At 45.7% G+C, this 24,642-nt stretch overlaps 1 long non-coding RNA gene across 1 annotated transcript in view; it reads right to left on the bottom strand.

Moving 5' to 3' along the window:
• Positions 1-5,672: 5,672 nt before the first annotated feature.
• LOC144299123 (uncharacterized) overlaps positions 5,673-24,642 on the bottom strand; it is a 50,499-nt gene continuing 31,529 nt past the window's right edge. Inside the window, exon 2 of the long non-coding RNA XR_013365900.1 lies at positions 5,673-5,827. This is a non-coding gene — a long non-coding RNA (uncharacterized LOC144299123). The remainder of the gene's footprint in view (positions 5,828-24,642) is intronic.

Below are 24,642 nucleotides of genomic sequence, written 5' to 3'. Positions count from 1 at the left end.
TGGAAGGGGAGGAGGTTGGGGGGTGGTGGTGACTGGGTGGTGGGCATTGAGGTGGGCACTTGACAGGATGAGCCCCCGGTGTCATTTTGTATGTTTGCAAATTGAACAACAATCAAAAATAAATTTATTATAAAAAAAGAAACACATATACTACACCACAGGCCATGAGAGATACTTGCTTTGTCATAGGTCATAGGAGGCGCATCCTCTCAGGCTGCTGTCTTGCTTGCTGGGTCTTTGGGAATGGGGACATTGTCCTGGTTCTTTATAAGAAACAAAGCCAACATGAGTGTCCCAGCAGAGTTAAAGTAGGAATATTTATGCTGGTCCACACTGTGCGATATGTGTCTTTTTCTCCAGGTTGTCTCACCAGAGTTGGCTCTACTTGTAACCTCCTAGTTCTAGGAAGGAGAACAGAGTTGTGTAGAAACTGACACCCTAAATCCCAGGGGTTGACACTCAGTGTGGGTCCTCTGACTCATTCACAGAGAGCAGCATGGCTGGGTGGACAGGGGCAGGCTGATGGGCCTCAGGCTGGGGTTGTTGGCACTGAGGGAAGAGACCCTGAGACAGACAGACCAGAACACCTCTCACTGACCCCTCTCTGGGGTCAGAGAAGCACAAGAGGCCTTAAACATGCTCTAGACATGCCATGCCCACAGCAGAGCTGAGGTGGGCTCAGGAGAACCTAGACCTGCAGATGGAGGAGAAGCAGATCAGCTTCGTGTTCTGTGGGGACTCCATCACCAAGGCAGCTGGCACTGGACCCCACCTACGGTGATTAAGAAATCCTTTTCTCACTCATAATCTGACTGGGAGAATCTGGAAGCCACCCTAGACACGTTAGTCATTCGCTCTCTGTGGAGAAAATCAGAGAGCAAAGATGGGCCTGGATGTCAACATTGAGGTATGGGCCATTTAGGAGATGGTCAGGGTTTCTCTGGGGCTTGCAAGTATGCCCCACCTGAGCCTGGAGAAGTTTGTGGCACCCATTCACCTGCAGAATCCCCAAGGGGAGGGAGAGCCCAACCATAGCAGAGACACTTGTGTATTGAATTATGTCCCCCCGCTCCCAGATTCAGATGTTTAAAACCCAAGCCCCAGTATCTCTCACTGGGACCTTCTTATTGAAGTGGATCATGGCATATGTAATCAGGTAAAATAAAAAGGTTACTATGGATGAGGGGGCCCTAATCCATTTACATGGCGTGCTCATAAGAACACAAATTTGAAGACAGATTGTGTGAAGGAAAAACACCATATGAAGATATAGAAGGAATCTGGAATCCAAGGAATGCCAAACATTGCCAGAAAACCACCAGGAGCTAGAAGAGAGTCATGAAACAGATTCTCCTTCACAGCCTCCAAAACAGGCAGAAATCTGTTGGCATCTAGATGTCAGAATGTTGACCTCCAATCCTTGGGATAACGTTTTTCCAATGTCAGTTGCCCTCTTCCCCCGGCTTGTGGTGCTCCGTTATCTCAGCCCTAGCAAACTACTACAGTCACTCCTCAGAAGTCTGCTTTCTGGGCAGCAGCAGCATGGCTGGGCTCCTTCCAGTGGTGGTACTCTCTATTTCACAGCCCTGGGAGGGGCATCCTGTCATGTGCTTTCCTCCCCTAGAGTGTTGGATTTTCCTTCCCCAGAGGCTTGCTTCAATCTCCCAGACAGGCTGACTAAGGCTCCTGTTAGCATCCATTCTGTCTGGGGTTGTGCTGAGACTGTTCAGGTGTCTGGGAGAAGTAGAGCAGGTCCCTGCTTCCTCCAAGTAGCCGACAGGTCAGAAAATGAGCTTTGGCCTCCAAATTTTGGTATCACATGACGTTCCTGGAATTGGAACACAAGCACTGTCCCATTATTTCTCTCTGGTTGTGGAGTTGGGCCGCCTCAGGGCCTTCCAGGAGCCGGCCATGGGAAGACCTAGTTGCTCTTGGTGCTGAGTGCAGTTGAGCAGGCAAATCTTTCTCTATTGTTATTACTAGTATCTCTATTAAGCTTATTGATATTCCAACCCATATCTCCTGGAGTCTGCCGTGGGAAGATTTGTACACTAGTCTATTCGGTGTCTGGGGAAGTTGGGAAACTGCTCATTCAGATGGGGATCCTACTGCACATGGTACAGGTCACAGTGTAGCTGAAAATTTTCCCTTGGATTCCCACAGAGGAAGACAACAGACTTCAACGCCAAGGTTACCTCACTGAGAATCCACTGAGCTGTTGTCATTAAAGAGACACTTCAATGTTTTGTAGTGTTTAACATGAACTGAAGTGTTTTCTCATTGAGAGTGAGTGTCATCATTTGACAGCAAGTAAACCAGAAGCCCAGAGACACTAGGTACCCAGGAAAATGGGGTATGTCGAGAGATGCAATCCAGGTGTCCTTGATTCAAACCCTGAGACCCGTGGGACTCAGGTGGACTAGGTTGGAAAGAAGGAAGTGTGTCCTAGGCTGGACAATAGGGCTTATGTCCCCCGACTCACTGCCATCCCCATCCCAGCTGATCTATACGGAGTCCCCTCACCTTGCATTGGAAGGGTCAATGGGGTCATGTTCCAGGTTAGAAATGGAGAATCTGTGGGGTGGTGGAGGCTGTTTGGCTGTGCTAGGCCCTGGTCCGGTCCTGCTGGCTCTGCTCAGCATTACTGCTTGGTCTTCTAGCACTGATCTCCTGGGCCAGTGAGAAAGATAGGGATCTCGTGTCCCTCTCCAGGAAACAGTCGAGTCTTAAAAGTGACCAGAGGGCCTGCAGTTTCTTGAGATTCTGGGGGTCCAGCATGCCTGCTGGACTGAGCTGAGGGTCAGGGTCATGCTCAGGTTCCTGTGGCGGATGAGTCTGTAGGCAGGTCCTGGGAGGCAGTACATGGGCAGAGAGTGTGGACGGGGATGTTAGGGTCCAGATAATAATGGGGACCACAGATATCTGTTTCCTGATGCACAGGTGAACCTGTCCACCCCAAGCCTCCCCATGTCCTCACTGGTCCCCTTGAAGATGCTTCTCAGGGGGTGGAGGATAATCTCAGTACTTGTGATTTGGCTTCATGTATGTGGCTCATGTAGAGCGGTGCTCATCTCTTGACCTTATAGGCGGTATTCATCCCTCCATTTTTGAAAATCTTAAAGGCTGGGAGAGCAGGGGCATGTGGGGACATTCTGTAGCTGTTCTTGTGAAACATTCACATTAATATTCCATCTCTTCTTTGTGTGTGTGTAAAATACATAACAGACAAATTTCATTCTAATATTTTTATTTCAACGTCTTCCTTAAGGTTGGACGTCCTCATCCTTACCTATTAAGTTCCTCCTTGAGGTGTCTTTCACATGACATTCACATCATCTAAATTCAGGTGTGATAAAAATAGTTAACTTTCTTTTTCAATATTGATATTAGAGGAATTAGTCTGCTGGCAGGAATGTAAAGATCACTAGCAGCGAAAAACGTATTCACATCCTTTCGAGGGGAAAGTGTGAGCATACTTGTCATTGTCCCTGGGATAGTTTTAACATGTTAGGTGGCAGCATGACTGCCAACACTCTCTTTATTCAGAGACTGTGGTTTGTGGTGCTCTGAACAAATTTCGTGGGGTTGAGGGTCGACTGTGGTGTCATATTGTCACTGTTGACAGGCTGACCTGTATTTCACAGAAATGTTTTCCATCCATGTATCTGGGTAGGGTGGGGGTAAAGGGAAATATTGAACAAGATTTGAGGATAGAAGTGAAGCAGCACCCGTGTTTCGTCTCACTTCTGTGGTCGCGCTTCTTCTGGTCACTTTATAGGCAGCAGCAACTACCCAACATCCCCCTTTCACCATCCAATGGAAGTGCCTCTCCTATTGCCTTTCAAAACCCAGAGCACCCAGTTTGTCTGGATCTTTTTTCATTGTATAAAAATACAAGGTATGGTCTAGGGACTGAACGGGTACATTGGTCACCTGAGGGAGAAACCCCCGTTTGTAGGTACGAAGTGGCCTCCTCGCGTCTCCGAGGACCTGTCAGGGATGATAGCCTTCCTGCGCTGGGTTCCTGAAGTAGACTGAGTTGGAGAAGCACATGTGTAGGAAATCTGGGAGGACTTGGAGAGGTTAGTCTGAGCAGAAGGAGAGACGCCCACATTGAGACATCAGATGAGGTCCCCTTCCTGCAGGAAGGTGGAACCTTCCTGGACCTCTGACCCTGAGGCAGGGCCTTGGATCGTGGACTCAGGCCATATTTCAACAGAATGTCTCTAGAGGTTGAACCCTGGGGAGACAGATTTGTGAACAATAGCACTTGGCTGTTAGGAGCAGCTCTGTGAGCTGTGAGAAGGCCTGCAGGGGTGAGTGGGTGAGTGGTGTCAGAAGAGGGGATGGAGGCGACCCACAGTGTCTGCTGCACTTGTCTGCTCCACTCAGAATCCCAGATGCTGAGGACCTGGGTTTCAGGAGCCCAGCTGAACTGGGAATTTCTGGTTTTTAATCCAGGATAGTTGGGGAAAAAATGTAGCCCAGTGACAACAGTATGGAATTGAAAGTCTCTCTGTGTCTTCCTTCCACCCAGGCCTTCTGTCTGGGATTCATCCCCAGGAGAGACACGAGACAGCCTAGTCTTGTCAACCTCCCATTACCCCCTGAAGCTCCCTGTACAGAGCCTGCCCGGAGGGCTGGGGGAATGGGACCCTTGGGAATCACACAGGAGGGGGCCTGAGTCACACCTGCACCTCCTCTGTGCACAGACAGGCCTCCTGGGGCCAGAGGAGAGGGTGACAATGATGGGGGAGGGGTTTGTGTCTCACTTCCATCTCGGCCTGTGTCACTGTGAGCCTTAGCACTGCTGCCCCACTCCTCACCATAATAGTCAGACTCGTCGTAGGCCCAGGCCCCAATGATGGTTAGGGAGGCCCTGTTCCCTGTCTTTCATGTATAAATAAAGAAAATCTTTAAAATATATAGTCTGTGTCCAGCCACACGAGTGTATTCTGGGGTTGGGTGATGCCCCCGGGAACACTACCTGCCCGGTATGGGGGTACCTAGTGTACCCTGTGAGCTGTCAGGGGCTCCAGGCAGTGGGGGGCCATGTGAGCCAGAAGAGAGGTGTGTGTGACCCTCGATGTCTCCTGCTCCTGATGGGTCCACTCAGGGAGGGATGGCTCCACCAAGGTCCCCAGGGCGTCAGCAGCTCTGCTGAGTTGAAACACTGGAGTGCTCAGCCTGGTCATTTGGAAGAGCATTAGCCCAAGATGGCAATGGAAATACAGGTGCATGGCCCCTGGCCCAGGTCCCCTTGTGTCTTTTTCTCCCCAGCCCCTGAGGCCCCTGTTCACAGCCAGGCCCAAGAACCAGGGCAAATTAGTGCTGTGAGCTGTAAATGCTCTCCTGAACCTCCAGGTGAAGACCTGCTGGCGACTGGGTAGGAAGTAGGGTTGGGGACCTCAGATGAGGGGGCCTGGGGCAGACCTGCTCCTGCTCTGTGACCAGCCCCGGGGTGGAGGGGAGGGTGACACAGATGGGAGAAAGGCTTTCTGTCTCACTTCCCCATCTGCCTGTGTCACTGTGAGCCTTAGCACTGCTGTCCCACACCTGGCAGTAATAGTCAGCCTCGTCCACGGCCAGGGCCCCGCTGATAGGGTGGCCATGTTCCCCGTGTTGGCGCCAGAGAATCGCTCAGGGATCCCTGTCGGCCTGCTGCTATCATCATAGATAATCAGTACAGGGGCCTGGCCCAGCTTCTGCTGGTACCAGTAAACACTTTTACTTCCAATGCTGTCTCCCCCACAGGTGATGCGGGCCGTCTGCCTCTGGGTCACATTCACGGATGGCAGCTGTGTCAGCACATAGGAGGCCACAGAACCTGTAAGAGAGAAAAGGAGAGGTGGGTTCCCGTCTCCAGGTTTCAATTCAAAGAGAACCCCACGTGCCTGACCTCAGCCCCAACAAGTCTCTGGGGGTCTGTTTCTACCTCCCCTCATCTCACCCCTGGTACCGTGGGTATAGCTGGTGGATGAGGCCTTTGAACAAAGGAGACAACATTAATTTTCCCTGGGTCGTGTCAGCCCCTCAGGCTCTCACAGAGTGAATGAGCAAGTGGTAAGACTTCACTCCTCCAGCCTTTTCATTCGGGTCCTACCCTCTTCAGGCACCCTGTTCTGGACTCAGTGTCAGTGTTGGGCTGGTCCCAGAATGTTCTGCTTGCCTGGGAATGACCAGGGCTCAGTACCTGTGCAGAGAGCCAGGAGGCTGAGGAGGAGGGGGGTCCAGGCCATGGTGGAGGCACCCTGATTCTGCTCCCCAGGTCCCAGCCTGGGCAGAGGTTCCCCCTAGGCCTCTCTTATCCCCTTGCTGGAGACACCTGCTGGTCATGCAAATCAGCCAGGGCTCAGGGGCTCCTCCTGAAGAGCTACTGCTTTGAGAGCAGGGCTGAGACCCAAGGGACAAGGAAGTGGATGGGAAGCCCCTTGCAGACCCAGCCTCAGACCTGGGGATTGTGCTTTAACCTCTATGTCTAGTGGGGTCTGGTTTCCTCCCTTAGATTCTGTAGCCTTTGCACCTGGGAGACACGAGGAGCCTGAGAGCAGTGCAGTGTCCTACCCAGATCTCTGATTGTGAGCATCAAGCCTAAACAAAATTCTCTCTTGCTAAGGGCACATGGAGGTCTTGCAAGCCCTGCATGTGTTGTAGTTTCTAACTATGCGGGTTGTCCTAGGGCAGGACATAGATGCTGTGCCTCAGTGTCCCCAGGGTGCACTCAGTGCCAGCAACAGATCCAGACCTTGAGCAAAGTCTGACAGTGACTAATGTAGCAGGAATGGGGTGGCAGGAGAGCCGTGAAGTCCTGGAGCTGGGCTAGTGACAGAGGCAAATCTATGAGACCCCTGAGTCTGAGAGACACAGGTCAGAACTCACATCAGTGTCCAAGGTTATACGAAGAAATCATGCACATTCCCCGCAGGTCTCAGGGCCCAGTGACTCAGCCCCCCTCCTGTTAGTACCCCTGATACCAGGCTCACCTCCTGTGCAGGTGGCTTCGCCAGGACATCTCTGCTGTCCCCTGGTGGCCGCTTCACACTGACTGCTGGAGGCCCAGGAAAGTCCCTGGTCCAGGTGGAGATGGAGAGCCCACTGCTCACATCCTTGTTCCCTGCTCTTGCCCTGCTGACCCAAGGCAGAAGTTACTCTTCTCTTCATGGACCCTGCCAGCCTTTAGATCAGGTAGGTCGGGATCAGATTCTCCTTGGACATTGGTATAAGCTCAGCTGAGGAGGTGACAGCCCCTGGGGCCTCAGAGCACACACTTCGGGGTTGTTGGGTGGTCATGGATGGGGTGCAGGACTGGGTGCCTGGGGGACATAGGACGCAGAGACTGCCTCTTACTGGTGCAGACTCAGGGTGCTGGGCCCAAATAGGGTGGTGATGACTCCTGCTCCACATACAGGGATCTGAGAACACTCAGTGAACATTCATCTGACCCACTTTGTTCTGGGAGACATTCTGTCCTGGGGATCAGTGTGAAGGAGACAGAGACCCTGCCTTATAGATTTATGCTGTGTTTGGGGGAGCAGGGTGGACACCCTTGCTCTGGTGCACAGCACACAGTCTCTACCAGCTTCTCTCCTATATTCTTACAATATCCAAATCATTGCAACATTGAGATTCCTCTGGGTCAGGATCGACCCTGTGGTGCAGCACTTGTCCAAAGAAGTGTCGAGTCTGGGGTCCTTTCTGCGGACATTGCCTCTTTTGAGGGAAAGAATGAGAGTAGACAAATGAATCTGAGTGGATCTCCTGTGGACAAGGGGGACTCGGTGGCTTCTTATGCGTCACATTAACAGACTGAACTCATTTCATATCATTGTTTTCTGTCCATATTTCTGGGTCAGACTTGTGTAAAGAGATATTTTTGTGCAGGATGTGGGGTAGACCTGTGGCCACACCCAGTGTGTGTCTCCTGTGGTGGCATATCTACTGGCCATTCTGTAGGATGAGGAAACTGCCCCCATCCACCCCAAATTACCGTCAGGGGGGATGTGACTCTCCAACTGTCTGTCAGAACCCAGAGCACCTGGTGTGTCTGGACCTTTTCTCACTGTATAAAAATAGATGAAATGATCTCATCTCCAGGGAGGTTGGACACGCACACTGGGGATTGGGGGAGAGAACCTGAGAGGTCATGGGTATATCCAGGGGCCTATTCTGTTCCCTGAGGACTCGGTAGTGATGACAGCCATCCCAGAATGGGCTCCTGGAGGCAGATTCTGAGATGGAGAAGTGCCTGTGTAAAAAATCTGGAAGGAGAAGGGATATCATCTTGGGCAGAAGGAGAGCAACCCACAGAGTTTAGCCTTCAGATGAGGCCTCCTTCCTGCAGAGAGCTCTATCCTTCAGATATTTCAGGACCTGGGAGCATAAGGCAGGACAGGGATCCAGGCATCAGGACATCATTCTTCTCAGGCTCTCTGAGAAGAGACAGATCATGGGGCAGCAAATCTCAGGGCCAACAGCACTTCCCCACGAGTTGCACCCCTGTGAGCTGTCAGGGGCTCAAGGCAGCAGTGGGGGGCTTGTGAGTCCTGAAGAGCAGTGTGGGTGACCCCTGTGTGTACTGTCCCCATCAGTTCCATGCAGGTGGAGGGGTCTCACTTATGGCCTAGGGCTTTAGGAGCTCAGCAGTTCTGGGAAATTTGGACACTTATTTTGGTCAGTTGTGTGTACAGTGGCTCATAGCACACGGAGAAAGTAGAGATATGTGCACTAGAGAGAAGGCTCCCTGTGTCTTTTTCCCACCCCAGATTTCCAGTTCATACCCAGGCCCAGAGACCAGGGCGACCGAGTCTGTCAGCACAAATGCCCCATTGTCCATCCCTGTGCAGAGCTCCTGGTAAGCAGGGGGTGGTGGTGGGCCCAGGGAACTTCACATATGAGGGCCTGGGTCAGACCTGCTCCATGCTTGTCCATAGGCCTCTTGTCACCAGAGGAGAGAATGACTCAGACGGAGAAGGGGATTTGTTTCACTTCCCCATCTGCCTGTGTCACTGTGAGCATTTCCACTGCTGTCATAGGACTGGCAGTAATAGTCAGCCTCGTCCTCGGCCCGGGCCCCACTGATGGTCAGGGTGGCCGTGTTGCCCGAGTTGGAGCCAGAGAATCAGTCAGGGATCCCAGAACCCAGCTCATTATTTTTATTGATTAGGAGCACAGGGGCTTGGCTTGGCTTATGCTGGTACCAATATGCATATCTTTTCCCTAAGACATCTCCAGAGCAGGTGTTTGTTGCCATCTGTCCCAGGGCCACCAACACGGAGGGAGGCTGATTCAGCCCAGGGGAGGCCATGGAGCATGAAAGACAGGAGACAAGGGCTTGGTGTGAGGCCTAGGGGCTTATCCTAGGGACCCAATTGTGAGGTTTTGCTGAGCCTGAGCTCAGGGTTCAGGTCAGACCCATCTCCATCCTGTGGGGGCCGAGGGGCTGGGCAGGCCCAGGGACAGCACTTGTGCAGAGGGTGAGGATGGGGAGCAGGAAAGGGGTCCAGGCCATGGTGGGCGTGCTCAGAGCTCTGCTTCCTGAGAACCAGTGCAGGGCAGGCTCACCCAGGCTTCTTTTATTCCCTCCAGGCACAAGAGGCAGTGATCCTTAGTAGTTATGCAAATGTAATCCTCCATGGGGCTCTAACTGGGTTAGCCACTTGAGAGGCAGAACAGGTGACTGAGAAGGATAGCAGAGTCCCCAGCTGCCTCCATAAAGCTTCCTGGTCCGAAAGGCACCTTTGAGGGGCACTTAGGTGGCTGAGTTGGTTAAACACCTGCCTTCTGGTAGGGTCTTGTCTCAGGGTCTTGGGCTCAAGTCCTGCATTGGTCTCCCTGCTTAACAGGGTCTTCTCCCTCTCCCTCTGCCCTTCCCCCTACTTGTTCTCTCTCTCAAATAAATAAATCTTTTTCTTTAAAAAAAAAATGAAAAGCACCCGTTGGTTTCCAATTTCTGACATCACAGTCAAATTCCTGGAATCTGACCTTATGACTGTTGGAAACGACATTTCTGGAGTGCTGTGCTGGGCTATCGCAGGGCCCTGCAGGAGTCTGTTTGTGGGGTGATGTGGGTCGGCTGAGAGATGCAGAGAACCCCTGATTCAGGGAAGTGGGGGTCCTGTGGCCTCAATACCCACCTCCTCCTGCCTCTCACGTCCCCTATGCATCCCCCACAGTCCCTGTGGAACCAAGCTTGGCCTGTCACATCAATGGGAAACCCTCTGCTTCTGAGGTTCCTTCATCTCATCTACTGGGGAGTTTACTTGTTCACCAACCCCCAGATGTTGGAGATTCCTCCCAAGTCTAACCTGCAGACACGTGCTGCTCTCATCCCTACAACAGCCCTCATCCCACAGGAGACCAGAAATTGGCCATCCTAATTTTTTCGTCAGTGTTCCATGTAAACAAGTGAAGGGCATGAAGAGCTACTGGGAGCAGTCTTTAGACTTCCTGGTCTTTGTGTGGGTCCCCAAGGTCACACATTCTCACAGGTGTGAGCTCGGGAGTTGAGACAATGTCCCTGCAGGGAGCAGATCCTGTCGCTGCACAGGGACAGCCCGTGACAGGGCTGTGGCCTGAGCTAGGAGAACCCACCTCACTCTGGAGACAGTCTCACAGGGAGGCTGCTGACACCCCTTCCAGGGACCAAGGTCTCCCTGTTCCCAGCTCTCCCTCCCTCGGTTGTTCCTGAGCAAGAAGCTGCAGCTCAGGGTCAGCGTCGGGCTGGAGGAGGGATGAGGATGCTGACAGCGAGTCATCAGGGTGTCTGGATGTGCCCAGTACAGAGGTTAAGTGCCCAGGATCACTGGTGGACGGTGGGAGGACCTGCATTTCCTCCTCCTGTGTCAGGACTCCCATCAATACTCCGGATGAAGCTGTGACTCTCAGAATACGGTCTCTGCAGCCTGAGGAGAGAGGAAAGATCATCCCAAAAATCTCTAAGGACTGATCCTGACCCCTGCTGACTTGAGGCCTGGTGTTACTGGGAATCTCCCCCTAGGCAGCCCCAGCCTCTGTCCTGCTGCTCATGATGCAGCTCTGCTGTCCCCTGCTGGTGGAGGAGGACCCTGACCAGGAGCTTCCCTCCTGCTGGTCACCCCACAGCCCCTGTCCTATGAGAAGAGATGGGTGCCAGGGTTTCCAACCTCCTACAGGCAGCAGCCCCACTGCTGTGCCCAGCCCAGCACAGACAGGTCGTATACATGCTGCAGGAAGCAGGACAGTTGCCATTCCTGTAGTTGTCCCCGTGATAAATGTCCTGGCTTAGGCCACTGTTTTGTTTTTTTGTTTTATTTGTTTACAAAATAGAGAGTGCAGTGCAAAGTATGGCCCATTTGAAAGGGTCAATGCCAAGTAAACCTGTGTGATATCCCACAGCCACCATATCTTTTGTATTTAGGAATCAACATCAGTGCTTCCTGCTCCCTATTAATGCAGTTTGTTCATCAGAAGAAGGGATGATGCTTCTGGTGGTATGTTCAGTTGAACACCCAATTCTTTACACTTACTGGTATTACTGGTATTATTTATTACTGATAAACTATATTTATCACATTTTCAATATTCCAGTCCATATCTCCTGGAATTTGGCATGGGAGGATTTGTAAACTAGCCTTGTCTGTGGTTTGGTGAAATTGGGAATCTGTGTACAGTATCATGTCATCTGAGAAGAGGGAGAGTTTGACTTCTTCTTTGCCAATTTGAATGTTATTTATTTATTTATTTATTTATTTATTTATTGCCTGATTGCTGAGGCTAGGACTTCTAATACTATGTTGAATAGCAGTGGTGAGAGTGGACATCCCTGTCGTGTTCCTGATCTTAGGAGAAAGGCTCCCAGTGTTTCCCCATTATGAATGATATAGGCTGTAGGGCTTTTCATAGATGGCTTTTAAGATGCAGAGGAATGTTCCCTCTATCCCTACACTCTGAAGAGTTTTGATCAGGAACGAAGGCTGTATTTTGTCAAAGGCTTTCTCTGCGTCTATTGAGAGGATCCTATGGTTCGTGTTTTTTCTCTTGCTGATATGATCAATCACATTGCTTGCTTTTTTTTAATAAATTAATTTTTTATTGGTGTTCGATTTACCAACATACAGAATAACACCCAGTGCTCATCCCGTCAAGTGTCCCCCTCAGTGCCCGTCACCCACTCTCCCCCACCCCCCGCCCTCCTCCCCTTCCACCACCCCTAGTTCGTTTCCCAGAGTTAGGAGTCTTTATGTTGTCTCCCTTTCTGATGTTTCCCACGCATTTCTTCTTCCTTCCCTCATATTCCCTTTCACTATTATTTATATTCCCCACATGAATGAGAACATACACTGTTTGTCCTTCTCCGATTGACTTACTTTACTCAGCATAATACCCTCCAGTTCCATCCACGTTGAAGCAAATGGTGTGTACTTGTCGTTTCTAATGGGTGAGTAATATTCTATTGTATACATAGACCACATCTTCTTTATCCATTCATCTCTCGATTTCTCTTTCTTCAGTCTCATTGTTAGTGTGTAGAAATGCCCTTGATTTCTGGGCATTGATTGTGTATCCTGCCACGCTACCAAATTGCTGTATGAGTTCTAGCAATCTTGGGGTGGAGGCTTTTGGGTTTTCTACGTAGAGTATCATGTCATCGGCAAAGAGGGAGAGTTTGACTTCCTCTTTGCCAATTTGAATGCCTTTAATGTCTTTTTGTTGTCTGATTGCTGAGGCTAGGACTTCCAGCCTGTTGTGCTGATTTTCAGGTGTTAGCACTTGGGGGAGCTGCTCTGCCCCCTGCCTGGTGCAGGGCTCAGTGGGGGTTGATTACCCCGTGGGGCCCCAGGAAGAACAATCCCAGTGGCGGCGGCCAGCTCTAGAGCCCTGGATTCAGCCCCCGCAGTAACTACAGAGCTCTCCGTCTGCAGGGCCTGGAGGCTCCGGGGGCAGGACCGCTGATCTGCTCAGCTCTCTTGGTCCTTTTGAATATTCAACACTAGCAGGGGTCCTATTATACTTCATGATGAAGATACAGTGAAGATATTCACTGAATCCACCTCCTCGACCAACTCCAGAACCCTGAGATCTCTGTCCATTCCTTGAACAGGGACCCATCATGTATGCACTGGGTCTGACAGCTTATGGGGTCCTCAGCTCATATGTCCCCCTTAGACTCAAATTCTTGCCTGGATAGGTATGATCTTTTCAAGCATTATGCAGAGGAAAGAGAATGATCAGTGTCAAAATGACCTAAATTTTGACCTGAGTCTTGGAACTGAGGTACAGGATGGCAGGGGTTGCAAGAAGAGTCAAAGGTCTCAGGGCCCTGGAGAGGGACAGGCAGCAGCTCCCCTGAATCCCCACAGGGAAGAAAAGAGTGAGGGTGAGAGGTTTTGTCCTCACTTCCCTATTTGTCTGTGTCACTGTGTCTTAACCATATTGGTCACTGATTTTATAGTCTGCACCACCGTAATAATACTCAGCCTCATCTTCAGACTTGATGTTGGAGATGGTTAAATAGCGGTCAGCCCCAGAGCTGGAGCCTGAAAAGCGACTGGGGATCCCGTCCCCCCTGTTGTAGCTTCCATCACTCCTGACATACATCAGATACCGAGGGGCCTTCCCTGGTTGTTGTTGATACCATCGAACAATGTAATTGCTGTGCTCACTGCTCAAAGTGCAGGTGAGCTTGACCGACTCTTCCAGGGAGGCAGATGCATTTGTAGGCTCGGTCAGCATGGGCAATGCACAGAAACCTGAAAACACAAATGACAAAAATGATGTTGAATGTACCAGATACTGGACAGAGGTCTAAGGGCACCATGCTTGGAGGGAAATGTCAGGGAGGGGGAATCGTGACCTGTAGAGAAAATGAAGGGCAGGATGTAAAAGGGAACCCAGTCCATGATGGGGAGAGGCTTCAAGGAGTTCTGCTCTGAGACTTCTCACCTGGGTACGTCCTCTCCAACTCCCATCTTATCCTCTTTTTGCAGTTCAGAGAAGGAGGAGCATGAGATGCAAATCTATTCTCCATTCTTCATTGTGTCTGTCTAAATAACTTCTTGTCTGAACCCTGTGCCCAAGAGCCTCACGCTGGTAATTTCCTGAGGTCAGAATAAGGACCAGGTGTGAGTTTCAAGAGTGGAGAGTTGATTTTACACAAGTATCTTTACAGGAAGAAGTCACACTCTTTGCACTTGAGCATAGCCCACGGGATTTGGACTTCTTAGGGTCCCAAAACAAGACTCACAGTTCCCTCTGGTGACCCCAGGTTGTCACCCTACATGTGTTGCTAGTGCCACAGAATGACTACTTTTGAGTCCTCAATAGATGCTAGACTCTTGGTGAGTGTTTATATGTTCCACCTCATTGAGAAATTAAAAAAAAAACAACAGCTGCATGATTAATGCACAAACGTTCCATTGGTTGTTTAAATGAGGAAACTAACATTGACAGAATGATTTTATCAACCTCACCAAATGATGAGCAAGTCGTTTCCAATGCAAGACACAACCCAGAGCCTGAGTTACCATCCGTCCCTGCCCTGTCCTCTTACCATGCTCCTTTTCCCCTTATCCCAACCATCTTGGGCCTCTCCTGTCATGACCTTCCCTTCTTTCTTCCAGTGTCTGTCCTCCCTGAGTCTGTTCGGAAGGGTGCTGAGATCTTCATGGTGTTGGAGTCAGTGTGTTCCTGGAAAAAACAGCTTTTTGGCTGTGAGTCTATACTGCAAGGATATTTACCCTTAGGAAACATCATGCAATAAACCTACCCTGTCCACTGTGCATCAGAAGCTGTAGATAGATGTTGAGAATGAAATGTGGGTAGTCCCAATAGAGATGAGCTATAGTTCCTAAGGACCCACCGGATTTCATAGACTTAGCATAAAAATAGCATAAAAATAATGTAAAATACATCAATCATTTAATATTTAATTCATATTGAAGTGGTCATATTTTCAAGTATTAAACATAACAGAATATATTATGAAACCAAATTCTACTCATTTTTTCCTTTTTGAAATGTAGCTACTGGCAAACGTTTACCTACGTATGTGTTTTGAATTTAATTTCTATTGGACCAGCTGTTCTGTAAAGCCCCAGTAGCAGTCACTTGCTTTTGTAACAGGAGAGAGAAATTTCTGAAGCATTAAAAATAGGCCATATCTTAGTTTTGAAAGCACAATGAGAGTTCCCCTGGAACTTTCCAGCACTGCTTGGTCAATAACTTGCTTTTCCCCTGGGTAGGACCAGCTTTTCCTGATGTGAATTTCCCTGAAGATCACCATGACCTTGGTTCTTGTTGAGTCCCTTCCTCACTGAGGCCCAAGGAGCTGAGAAAGTGTCAGATTTCCTTTTGCATTATGGTTTCCCTGAAAGGTTTCTTTTCTCTAAATCCAAGAAATTGTTACCAGAAACCAAGCACTTGTGTTGTGCGTTTACTGTTTCATGCCATGGAAAATGTCTTCTTCAGTGGAGGTGGACACTGCACACAGCTCTACTCTCAGGTCACTGATGTAGTCAGCAAGTTGTTTGTAGACCACAATGTAAATGGGCATGTTATGTAACCCCAGGGGCAAGATAGTAGAGACTGCAAAAACCTCGCCATCCTATTCATTTCTAACCCTATCAACCCACATTTAACCTATGTTCATTCATCTGGTAGTGGCTGGGCAATGGAGATTCAGCATGTGCAAATCCTAATCTAACATAAATTGGTGCAGACGGTATGGAAAACTCACGCAGGTTCCTCAATAATATGAAAACAGAACCACAATATGACCCAGTTATCCCATTTTTACATATAAATGCAAAGAAATGAAATCATATCTCAAAGATATATCTGCATCGCTATGTTCATTGTACCATCATTCATAATCACCAAGACAAGAACACAACCTAAGTGTACATCCACAGATGAATGGATAAAGCAATTGACATACACACACACCCAAACACACACACACAGAGGAATATTATTTAGCTCTAAAAGAAAATGGGAACCTTGCCATTTGTGACAGCTTGGATGAAGTTGGAGGGCAATGTGTTAAGTAAAAGAAGTGAGACAGAAAATCAATACTCTATGATCTCACTTGTATGTAGAATCTAAAAGGGATGAACTCATAAGAACAGAGAGTAGATGGATAATTCCCAGGGTCAGAGGGTGGGAGAAATAACAAGATGCTGATCAAAGAGTACAGGCTTCCAGTTATAAGATGAGTAAGTTATTGGGATGTAATGTGCAGCTTGGTGGCTATAGGTAACAATACTGTATTGTGTCCTTGAAAGTTGTGAAAACAGTAGATCTTGGATGTTCTCACCACACAGACACAGAACAGAAAGTCAAGTGTATATAGTGATGGATGGTTAAACTAATCATATTTGGGGTCATCGTGTTACCACATATATGTGTATCACATCATGTTGCATACCTTCAACTCACACAAGATTATATATGTAGATCTAAATAAAGCTGGAAAAACAAGGCAAATTCCATTTGTATTTCTTTTCTTTCTAAGATTTTATTTATTTACTTGAGAGAAGAAGTGAGAGGGAGACAGTGAGAGAATGAGAGAGCATGAGTTAGGGGAGGGGCAGCAAGAAAGTGAGAAGCAGTCTCTTTGCTGAGCAAGAAGTGAGATACAGGGCTCAATCCTGGGACCCTTTATTTCAATTGCACCAAAACCAATAAGATACCTAGGAATAAACCTAACCTAAGAGATAAGGGATCTGTACCTTAAAACTACAGAACACTTATGAAAGACATTGATGAATTCACAAGGAGATGGGAAACATTCCATGCTCATGGATTGGAAGAATGCATATTGTTAAAATGTCTATGCTACCCAGAGCAATCTACACATTCATTGCAATCCCTGTCATAACGCCATGGACCCTTTTCCCCACAGAGTTAGAACAAATAATCCTAAGATCTGTGTAGAACTAGAAAAACCTTGAATAACCAGAGGTACATTGAAAAAGAAAATTAAGGTGTGGCATCACAATGCCTCTCTTCAAACTCTACTACAAAACTTTGATCATCAAGACAGCATGATCATGGCCCAAAAACACACATGTAGAACAAAGTAACAGAATAGAGAACCCAGAAAAAGCCTTTAACTGTATAGTCGGCTATGCTTTGACAAAACAGGACAGAATGTTCAAAGGAAAAAGACAGTCTCACAAATGATGTTGCAAGTGTTGAACAACCACATGCAGAAGAATGAAACTAGACCATTCTTTTACACCATACACACAGATAAACTCAACATGGATGAAACATCTAAATGTGAGACAGGAATCCATCAAAATCTTAGAGGAGAACGCAGGCAACAATTTCTTGCAAGTCACGTTTCTTGAAGGGAGGGAAACAAAACAATAATAAACTATTGGGCCTTCTTCAAGATACATAGCATCTGCACAGCAAAGCAAATAGTCAACAAAGACTATTTGGTTTGTTGTCACAGCAAACCAAAACACAACTGACAGAGAGGGATAAGATATTTGCAAATGGCATACCAGATAAAGGGCTTGTATGGAAAATCTATAAAAACCTCATCAAACACAAGACCCAAAAACAAACGATGCAGTCAAGAAACGGGCAAAAGATATGAACTGACATTTCTCCAAAAAGACCTACATTTAGCCAAAACTCAGGTAACAAAAAATGCTCCACCTCACCTGTCATCAGGGAAATACCAATCAGAACCACATTGTGATATCACCCGTTAGAATTGCTAAAATTAACCAGATGGGAAACAACAAATATTGGCACGGACGTGGAGAAAGGAGATCCCTCTTCATGTTGGTAGGAATGGAAGCTGGCACACCAACTCTGGGAATCAATATTGTGGTTGTTCAGGAAGATTAGAGATAGCCTATGATCTAGCAATTAACACCACTGGGTATATTCCCCAAAGATAGAGATGTGGAGAAATGACTGGATAGCTGCACCTTAATGTTCTTATCACAAATGTCCACAACAGTCAAACTGAAAAGAGCCAAAATGTCCAACGACAGATGATGGGATAAAGAACATGTTATATGGTTCTTGTTTTTTCTTTTGCTGATATGATCAATCACATTGATTGTTTTACAAGTGTTGAACCAGCTTTACATCCCGGGGATAAATCCCACTTGGTCATGGCGAATAATCTTCTGAATGTATTGTTGGATCCTATTGGCTAGTATCTTATTGAGAATTTTTGCATCCGTTTTCATCAGGGATATTGGTCTATAATTCTCCTTTTTGGTGGCGTCTTTGGTTCTGGAATTAATGTGATGCGGGCCTCATAGAACGAATTTGGAAGTACTCCATCTCTTTCTATCTTTCCAAACAGCTTTTGTAGAATAGGTATGGTTTCTTCTATAAACATTTGATAGAATTCCCCGGGGAAGCCATTTGGCCCTGGACATTTGTGTCTTGGCAGGTTTATGATGACTGCTTCAATTTCCTCCCTGGTTATTGGCCTGTTCAGGTTTTCTATTTCTTCCTGTTCCAGTTTTGGTACGTTTTGGTTTTCCAAAAATGTGTCCATTTCTTCTAGATTGCCTAATTTATTGGTGTATAGCTGCTCATAATAAGTTTTTAAGATCATTTGTATCTCGTTGGTGTTGGTAGTGATCTCTCCTTTCTCATTCATGATTTTATTATTTTGAGTCTTTTGTATTCTTTTTAATAAGGCTGGCTAATGGTTTATCTATCTTATTAATTCTTTCAAAGAACAAACGCCTGGTTTTGTTGATCTGTTCCACAGTTCTTCTGGTCTCGACTTTATTGAGTTCTACTGGAATCTTTATTAACTCTCTTCTTCTGCTGGGTGTAGGATCTATTTGTTGCTTTTTCTCCAGCTCCTTTAGGTGCAAGTTTCGTTTTGTTTTTTAGTTCTTTCCACTTTTTGAATGGATGCTTGTTTTGCGATGTATTTTCCCCTGAGGACTGCTTTTGCTGCATCCCAAAGATTTTGAACGGTTGTATCTTCATTCTCAGTTTCCACGAATCTTTTTAATTCTTCCTTAATTTCCTGGTTGACCCTTTCATCTTTTAGCACGATGGTCCTTAACCTCCACGTGTTTGAGGTCCTTCCAAACTTCTTGTTGTGATTTAGTTCTAATTTCAAGGCATTTTGGTTTGAGAATATGCAGAGGACAATCCCAATCTTTCGGTATCGGTTCAGACCCGATTTGTGACCCAGTATGTGGTCTATTCTGGAGAAAGTTCCATGTCCACTGGAGAAGAATGTGTGTTCGGTTCTCTTTAGATATAAAGTTCTGTAGATATCTGTGAAATGCACCTGGTCCAGTGTATCATTTAAAGCTCTTGTTTTTTGGAAATGTTGTCCTTAGAAGACCTATCAAGTGTAGAAAGCACTAGATTGAAGTCACCTTGTATAAGTGTATTATTGTCTAAGTATGTCTTAACTTTGGTCATTAATTGATTGATATATTTGGCAGCTCCCACATTCGGGGCATATATATTGAGGATTGTTAAGTCCTCTTGTTGGATAGATCCTTTAAGTATGATATAGTGTCCCTCTTCATCACTCACTACTGTCTTTCGGATAAATTTTAGTTTATCTGATATAAGGATGGCTACCCCTGCTTTCTTTTGAGGACCATTTGAATGGTAAATGGTTCTCCAACCTTTTATTTTCAGGCTCTACGTGTCCTTATGTCTAAAATGAGTCTCCCTAATAAGTGAGAATAGAGCCACCCTAGGATGCAGCCATTGCACTACAGGGTATTTACCCCAAAGACAGAAATTTAATGAAATGAAATGACCCCTGCACACCAATGTTCACACAGCAATGTCCCCAATAGCCAAGCTATGGTTGGAATCAGGATGCCCTTATACAGAAGAGTGATGAAGAAGTTGTGGAAGGAGCTTCGGTGTCCATCGAAAGATGAATGGATAAAGAAGATGTGGTCTATGTACACAATAGAATATTACTCAGCCATTAGAAAGCTACAAATACCCACCATTTGCTTCAACGTGGATGGAACTGGAGGGCATTATGCTGAGTGAAATAAGTCAATCGGAGAAGGACAAACAGTGTATGTTCTCATTCATTTAGGGAATATAAATAATAGTGAAAGGGAATATGAGGGAAGGGAGAAGAAATGCGTGGGAAATATCAGAAAGGGAGACAGAACATAAAGACTCCTAACTCTGGGAAACGAACTAGGGGTGGTGGAAGGGGAGGGCGGGGTTGGGGGTGAGTGGGTAATGGGCACTGAGGTGACACTTGACGGGATGAACACTGGGTGTTATTCTATATGTTGGCAAATTGAACACCAATAAAAAAATAAATTTATAAATAGAAAGAACCTCCACACACTTTTCGAGAGTGGCTGCACCATTTCATATTCCCACCAACAGTGTAAGAGGGTTCCCTTTTCTCCGCATCCTCTCCAACATTTGTGGTTTCCTGCCTTGTTAATTCCCCCCATTCTAACTGGGGTGAGGTGGTATCTCATTGTGGTTTTGATTTGTATTTCCCTGATGGCAAGTGATGCAGAGCATTTTCTCATATGCATGTTGGCCATGTTGATGTCTTCCTCTGTGAGATTTCTGTTCATGTCTTTTGCCCATTTCTTCATTGGATTAGTTGTTTCCTTGGTGTTGAGTTTAAGAAGTTCTTTATAGATCTTGGAAACTAGCCCTTTTTCTGATACATCATTTGCAAATATCTTCTCCCATTCTGTAAGTTGTCTTTGAGTTTTGTTGACTGTATCCTTTGCTGTGCAAAAGCTTCTTATCTTGATGAATTCCCAATAGTTCATTTTTGCTTTTGTTTCTTTTGCCTTAGTGGATGTATCTTGCAAGAAGTTACTGTGGCCGAGTTCAAAAAGGGTGTTGCCTGTGTTCTCCTCTAGGATTTGGATGGAATCTTGTCTCACATTTAGATCTTTCATCCATTTTGAGTATATCTTTGTGTATGGTGAAAGTGAGTGGTCTAGTTTCATTCTTCTGCATGTGGATGTCCAATTTTCCCAGCACCATTTATTGAAGAGCCTGTCTTTCTTCCAATGGATAGTCTTTCCTCCTTTATTGAATGTTAGTTGACCATAAAGTTGAGGGCCCACTTCTCGGATCTCTATTCTGTTCCATTGATCTATGTGTCTGTGTTTGTGCCAGTACCACACTGTCTTGTTGACCACAGCTTTGTAATACAACCTGAAATCTGGCATTGTGATGCTCCCAGCTATGGTTTTCTTTTTAAAAATTCCCCTGGCTATTCAGGGTCTTTTCTGATTCCACACAAATCTTAAAATAATTTGTTCTAACTCTCAGAAGAAAGTCCATGGTATTTTGATACGAATTGCATTAAACGTGTAGATTGCCCTGGGTAACATTGACATTTTCACAATATAATTCTTCCAATCCATTAGCGTGGAATATTTTTCCATCTCTTTGTGTCTTCCTCAATTTCTTTCAGAAGTGTTCTATAGTTTTTCGGGTATAGATCCTTTATCTCTTTGGTTAGGTTTATTCCTAGGTATCTTATGCTTTTGGGTTCAATTGTAAATGGGTTTGACTCCTTAATTTCTCTTTCTTCATTCTCATTGTTAGTGTATAGAGTTAAAAATAGACCTGCCCTACGACAGAGCAATTGCACTGCTGGGGATTTACCCCATAGATACAGATGGAATGAAACCCCGGGGCACCTGTACCCCGATGTTTATAACAGCAATGTCCACAATAGCCAAACTGTGGAAGGAGCCTCGGTGTCCCTCGAAAGATGAATGGATAAAGAAGATGTGGTCTATGTATACAATGGAATATTACTCAGCCATTAGAAACGACAAATACCCACCATTTTCTTCAACGTGGATGGAACTGGAGGGTATTATGCTGAGTGAAATAAGTCAATCAGAGAAGGACAAACATCATATGTTCTCATTCATTGGGGAATATAAATAATAGTGAAAGGGAATAAAGGGGAAGGGAGAAGAAATGGGTAGGATATATCAGAAAGGGAGACAGAACATGAAGACTCTAACTCTGGGAAACTAACTAGGTGTGGTGGAAGGGGAGGAGGGCGGCAGGAGGGGGTGACTGGGTGACGGGCACTGAGGGGGGCACTTGACGGGATGTCCGCTCCGTGTTATCATATATGTTGGCAAATTGAACACCAATAAAAATAAATTTATTTTTTTTAAAAAGAAAGATGAATGGTAAATAAGTTGTGGTCTATGTATACAATGGAATATTAGCTATTAGAAATGACAAATACCCACCATTTGCTTCAATGTGGATGGAACTGGAGGGTATTATGCTGAGTGAAATAAGTCAATTGGAGAAGGACAAACATTATATGGTCTCTTTCATTTGGGGAATATAAATAATAGTGAATGGGAATAGAAGGTAAGGGAGAAGGAATGGGTAGGAAATATCAGAAAGGGAGACAGAGCATGAAGACTCCTAACTCTGGGGATCCCTGGGTGGCGCAGCGGTTTGGCGCCTGCCTTCGGCCCAGGGCGCGATCCTGGAGACCCGGGATCGAATCCCACGTCGGGCTCCCGGTGCATGGAGCCTGCTTCTCCCTCTGCCTGTGTCTCTGCCTCTCTCTCTCTCTATGTGACTATCATAAATAAATAAAAATTAAAAAAAAAAAAGACTCCTAACTCTGGGAAACGAACTAGGGGTTGTGGAAGTGGAGGAGAGTGGGGGGTGGGGGTGACTGGTTGACAGGCACTGAGGTGGGCACCTGACGGAATGAGCCCTGGGTGTTATTCTGTATGTTGGCAAATTGAACACCAATAAAAAATAAATATTATTAAAAAATAAAATAAAATAAAATAAAATAAAATAAAATAAAATAAAATAAAATAAAATAAAATAAAACGTACAGAGTATTTTACCAGCAATTCCAAATTGTGGGTTCTGTTTCCTAACAATACAAAGAAAAATTAATCATCTTATATTAAAAAAAGCATCTTGCAGTAATGTTTCAAGGCAAAAGTCTAAAATCAAGGATATTTCATCAATAATAAAAGGTTGACAAACATCCATTTAAGGTAATGAATCGTATGAGTATAAATCTGGAGATGCCCATTGTGTGCAATTGGGAGAAATGTAAAAGTCAAAGAATAAAAGCAAGTTGCAGAACAATGTAATGGCAAAATGACCTTTAGAGGAATACAAATTATATGTATTTGAAAAACATTTAAGTAAATACTATACATAGTTTTGTAAAGTTATACATCTAAATTTCTGATTTGAGTTACCTCAGTTTGTGAATGTACAACTAGCATGTTAGAGGAAATATTAACATTTTAAAAAATCATTTATGTTACATTTCCCAATTTCAAAAGCATATTTTAGTTTTTGATTTAAAAATCTAATAAAATACCTGTCTCTGCCAGAAAAATCAAACAAATAAATAAATAAATAAATAAATAAATAAATAAATAAGAAAAATGAGTCTCTTGTAGACAGAAAATAGATGGGTCTTGCTTTTTTATCCAGTCTGAAATGCTGCGCCTTTTGATAGGGTCAGTAAGCCCATTCTCGTTCAGAGTTACTATTGAAGGACATGAATTTAGTGCCATCATGATACCTATTCAGTCCCTGTTTTTGTGGATTGTTCCCTTGGACTTCCTCTATTACAGAATTCCCCTTAGTATTTCTTGCAGAGCTGGATTTGTGGTCACATATTCTTTCATTTTCTGCCTATCTTGGAAGCTCTTTATCTCTCCTTCTATTCTGAATGAGAGCCTTGCTGGATAAAGTATTCTTGGCTGCATGTTCTTCTCTTAGGATCCTGAATATATATCATGCCAGCCCTTTCTGGCATGCCAGGTTTCTGTGGAAAGGTCTGCTGTTAATCTCATATTTCTCCCCATGAAAGTTAGAGATTTCTTGTCTCTTGCTGCTTTAAGGATCCTCTCTTTATCTTTGGAATTTGCAAGCTTCACTATTAAATGTCGAGGTGTTGAGCGGTCTTTATTGATTTTAGGGGGTTATATCTCTGTTTCCTGGATCTGAATGCCTGTTGCCCTTCCCAGATTAGGAAAGTTTTCAGCTATGATTTGTTCAAATACATATTCTGGACCTCTATCCCTTTCAGCGCCCTCGGGAACTCCAATTAATCATAGATTTTTCTTTCTGAGGTTGTCATTTATTCCCCTTAATCTATCCTCATGATCTTTTATTCCTTTATTTTATTTTTTATTTTTTTTATCCTCATGATCTTTTAATTGTTTTTCTCTTTTTTCTTCAGTTTCCCTCATTGCCATCAACTTGTCTTCTATGTCACTCATTCTTCTACTTCCTTAACCTTCATTTTTAGGACCTCTACTTTGGATTGCATCTCATTCAATTGATTTTTAATTTCTGCCTGATGAGATCTAAATTCTGCAGTCATGATGTCTCTTGTGTCCTTAATCCTTTTTTCTAGAGCCACCAGTAGCTTTATAATAGTGATTCTTCATTGGCTTTCTTACATTGAATTGTAATCCAAATTTTGTAACTCTGTGGGAGAGAGCACTGTTTCGGATTCTTTCTTTTGAAGTGAGTTTTTCCTTCTAGTCATTTTGCTCAGTGCAGAGTGTCCAAAAAGAAATTGTACTAGAAAAAGGAGAAAAAAAGAGAGAAAAAAGGAAAAAAAAGGGGTGGGGTGGGGAACAAACAGAAAACAAAAAACAAGGGGGAGTATCGTCTGATTCT

This window comes from Canis aureus, chromosome 27 (genome assembly GCF_053574225.1).
Source record: "Canis aureus isolate CA01 chromosome 27, VMU_Caureus_v.1.0, whole genome shotgun sequence".
NCBI classification, from domain to species: domain Eukaryota; kingdom Metazoa; phylum Chordata; class Mammalia; order Carnivora; family Canidae; genus Canis; species Canis aureus.
This window is presented reverse-complemented; position numbering and strand designations above follow the sequence as displayed.